At 46.7% G+C, this 4,460-nt stretch overlaps 1 long non-coding RNA gene across 1 annotated transcript; it reads left to right on the top strand.

Moving 5' to 3' along the window:
- The first annotated feature begins 521 nt into the window (after positions 1–521).
- On the top strand, positions 522–1,165 carry LOC120457497. Its single transcript, XR_005616980.1, has 3 exons — positions 522–718; positions 791–1,007; positions 1,067–1,165. It is a non-coding gene; the product is annotated as an uncharacterized LOC120457497 (long non-coding RNA).
- Positions 1,166–4,460: the final 3,295 nt, after the last annotated feature.

Raw genomic sequence — 4,460 nt, 5'->3', positions numbered from 1 at the left:
AAGTCCCTAAGACTTAAGCACATGCCTACACACTAATACACATACAACATGTACACCCAAACACACCCATACACCCTACACAACTCTGGATGTACCCAACAGATACCAGATATCTGATAAGTCACCCACTGGTAGACTAAACATCTGTTGTCTAATTTAAACAATCTATGCTTAAGCCCTCGCATCATCGTTGCGTTCCCACGTTTAAAGCTCGGACTCGCAATCCCGAAAAACTGAAGTATTCGATTTCAATAAACAAAATTATAAGAATCTAAGAGCACTTGTATCCAAGAGCGAAATCACTTGAATCCAAGAGAAATGCAAAGACTATTAAAGTCAGCAATTCCAAAGCTTTCTCTCTTCATTTGATCAGAACCTTAAAGTCTAAAGTCCATATTAGAAAAGCTCGAAACCGAGGCTTGAACGTCAATCAAATCAGAGTAATTATCAGAGTGCAGTTTGAGACCTAATTATAATCGGTCGGTGTTCTTCTCAACTAAAAATATTGTAATCATGCAGTAAAATACATACATGTACATATGAGTATTGCGATTATTTAATTATATATATATATATATATAAATAGAAAAACACGGGAACAGTGTTCCGTCAAACTAACCCCACTTTAATCCGGAGCGATGAGATCTCGACGCGTTGGATCCCGGGAGTTGCTACTGATAGGATTATATATACACATACATTCGTGCACCAATAATTGGTAAGCTGAACATTAACGTTATATACACAAAAAAAAAAAAGAATACACACTAAGCAAAGGTCGTCTATCTAGACATATATATATGTAATCAGGCGATATATCGAGCAGTTGGCAGCATTGGTTGGAGAGACAGGAGTTGGCATCACTAGAAGTCAGAAGACGATCGAGAGCCAGAGGAGAATAAGAACGTGTCTTTACACGTTGCTACTAAAAAGCCGAGCTGAACTAAAGTAGACAAGCCGTAGTCGAGAGTTGTAGAGAGCCGTAGTGGAAGCAGTAACCTAAAGCCGTAATCTAAAGCCGAAATCTAAAGTCGTACTCTAAAGCTGTAATCTAACGCCGTTGCAGACGCCGTTATCCAGTGCTGCTTTTGTCTCTTACTTATTGTTTGGCTGGCCTGGAATCTTCTGTGGTTAGCTGAAATAAAAAACACTCGAGGAGCGAGGAACAGGAGAACACTTTACTTTCAATTATTGCGCGGGCGCGACCGGGCGTGTAGTTTATTCGGCGGTTAACAATTAGAAACTTAAGTTTTTTCTATTTAACTAAGCTCTCCTGAGCGCAGCGGTGACAGTCCTCGCCCCGTGACCTGGACATTCCGCTCCCCTTCCAATCACTGGGGTTGCAACATAGCCATCCTACGGCAGGCTGCAGGCACCGGACACGATCCACCCAAAAGTTGTTTTTTGGGCGACAGGCATTCCCTCGTCGAAGGTCAGGAATACGGATTGGATGACCTTTTGATAAACGTCTGCTCCCAGGACCATGGAGACGGTAGGAGGCCGACGGAACTGGTCATCAGTGCTGGCTGATGAACTTGTCCTGGAACTTGGACACCACTGTGTCGCTCAATGCCCGGACAGGTGGGCTCGATCTTAAGTACGACCTCCAGCTTCGTTCACGCGTCGACCCTGGAGCGAATCGTCGTCGTACAGTCCGTCTCGTCGCCCACACTGATCATCGGTAACTTAAAGGCTGACGCCAACGAAGCGTCGATGCAGCTGATGGGGGTGCACGGATCGATGAGTGCTGCGGTCTCAAAGGTCCCGGTCTCCAATTCGACCAGCGCTGTCGGAAGGATGTTCACGCTGTGGCATTGCAGCAGCGACGAGAGCGATGGGCCTGGCGTGGTCGACTCCGGGCGTTGTGGCGGTGAACCCCCGCTGAGTTGGCGGATTTTGCCCTCTGGGATGAGGCCGAAACTGCTTGCCGGGTTGGCACCGGTTGGAGACGGGAGCGTGCTCGCGACCGCGACGATGAGCTAATCTGCTCGTGCATGTGGATCAGCGTGTGGTGGGATCGGTCGCACTTCCCGCAACGATCACCGCTTCGGCAGTCTCCTGTGGAATGCTCGTGAGCGAGGCAATTGGCGCAGTATTTGTTGATGAGGACTGCGCGCAGACGCTTTTCAGCGCTGAGCTTTAGGAGCCTCGCGCACTTCCGAAGAGGATGGATACCGCGGCAGACTCGGCAACGGTAGGATTGAATACCTACGACGAGGGGCTATGCTGCGGGTAGTTGAATGGCGAAAGGTGATCGAAAACGAAATGATTAAGAATGGATGATTAGTGATAATGATTTACAACTAAGGACGAGAGGCGCGCCTATATATTGTGGAGATTCGGAAGACTCCGTCGGCAAAAGCACCACTATTGCCACTGGACGTTTAACAATTCCACGTGCAGTACGGATATTTACTACACGGACGTTGACGTCGGCTCCTGGAAAGACAGACTTAATTCTGCCGAGCCGCCACTCATTAGAGGGTAAGTTGTCGTCGTTGATGTCGACCATGTCATCGATAGGAAAACTTTTGGACGGGGCCTGCCATTTAGTGCGCTTATGGAGTTCTTTGACATACTCTTCTTTCCATCGCACACGGAACTGCTGATGGAGAACCTTCAAATGCTGCCACCGATTTAGAATGGATTTCGTTTCTCCCTTTAATTCGGGTTCCACCGTGGACGTAAGGGGCCCCCTGACAAGGAAATGACCTGGCGTTAGGGCCAGCAAATCTGTCGGATCCTAAGACATAGGAGAGAGTGGCCTGGAGTTAAAGCACGCTTCTATTTTTGTCAACGAACGTGTATTTTTGTGTGGCAATGTATTTGTAAAATAGTGTCTTAAAACTTGTAACGCTTGCTTCACAAAGGCCTCCCATATGAGGTGCCCCCAGAGGAACAAATTGCCATTGCATCTCTTGATGACTATAGGCATCCGTCACCGACTCTTTTACGGCCTGAAGGAAATCGAGGGAAAGCAGGGTGGCAGCGCCAACAAAGGTTTTGTTATTGTCTGACTGGACTTGAAGTGGATACTCTCTTCTGGATACAAAACGATCGAAAGCGACAAGAATCTTTTCGGTCGTTAAGTCAGATGTAGGCTCTAAATGGATGGCCTTGGTGGAGAAACAAAACAAAAACTAACACATACCCCTTTGTGATAAGACATGCTCTTCCCGTATAGTTCTTGTTATCGAACGGACCGGCGTAATTCATGCCAGTATACGTGAATGGTCGGGAGAACGATGCTCTTTCTTTGGGCAGGACACCCATCAGTTGGCTTTGTACCGCTTTTTGTGGATCACACATACCTTGCACGAATTTACTACTGCGTTCATCAGGTTCTTAATTCTCGAAATCCAGTATTTCGACCGGATGAGGCGCACCATTAAGTGGTTACCACCATGGATAGTTATGCGATATGTGAATTTCGCAAGGAGGCGAGAAAGCAGGCAGTTATATGGAAGAATCGCTGGATGCCGTTCATTGTATTGAAGGCTTTCGGAAGCCGCCACACGGCTGCACGCCCTGATCAGTCCTTGCGGATCTAGAAAAGGGTTCATACTTATATAATGTTCGAACGAATTCCAAAGAAGTTTTGGTGTTGTAGAGTCAGAGCGTCTGCTCAGTTAGAGTTACTTTATTCGAATGTTTCTTGTGCGCTCATCTTTGGCTGAGCTGACACGTACATACAGTACTTATTCTATATACATATAGTTTCATATACATATACATATGTATATGCAGAAGGCATGCATATGTCATCTACGGCCTGACCACTTGAGCTGCAAAGTGCAAGCTCAGCATTCCCACGATCCGCGATCGGCTTATGTATAAGCGTTTGATCGTATTACTTGAGCGCTGGAATACTTGTGTAATTGTTGGTGGTCTTTTGGGTACTTCAACGTTATGTTTATTATAAGAAAGTGTCCCAAAGTGTTTTGAAGCTAAGTTGAACCCATTAATTTAGTATATTTATAGGGTAGATATGCTACACCTAGGATGGAACTGGAACTTGGCACTGAACGCTTTTCACTTAGGCAGTGATATTCCACAGGGAATTCTCTGCGCTGAGTGTTCGAAATTGGGAACCGCTCGGCGGCGGCGATTTCAGTGGCCAGAAAATGCACATCAGATGGAGATGTCTGCTTCCTGCACCGCTGAATGAAGCGATGAACATAAGCAAGGACCCGTAGAGCTTTCTCAAGCTTGGAGAAACGTGCCAACAACTCTTCAGAAGGAGCTTTTGCGAGATGGACTTTTAGAGCACGCTTCTCCAGATCGGTCACCGGAGCGTTGTCGACCTAAGTTGGCCATTGCAACAAAGTCGGTCCGTGCCGCCATAACTGGCTACCGGCTAGATCTTGGAGGGAAACTCATGTGGGCCCTCTAGAAAAATAAGTTCCTGCGAGACGAAAGTGGCTCCAAAATCCATAAGTTGCGACTTGTGCAAGAAGGAA

This window comes from Drosophila santomea, unplaced genomic scaffold (genome assembly GCF_016746245.2).
Source record: "Drosophila santomea strain STO CAGO 1482 unplaced genomic scaffold, Prin_Dsan_1.1 Segkk102_quiver_pilon_scaf, whole genome shotgun sequence".
NCBI lineage: Eukaryota > Metazoa > Arthropoda > Insecta > Diptera > Drosophilidae > Drosophila > Drosophila santomea.
This window is presented reverse-complemented; position numbering and strand designations above follow the sequence as displayed.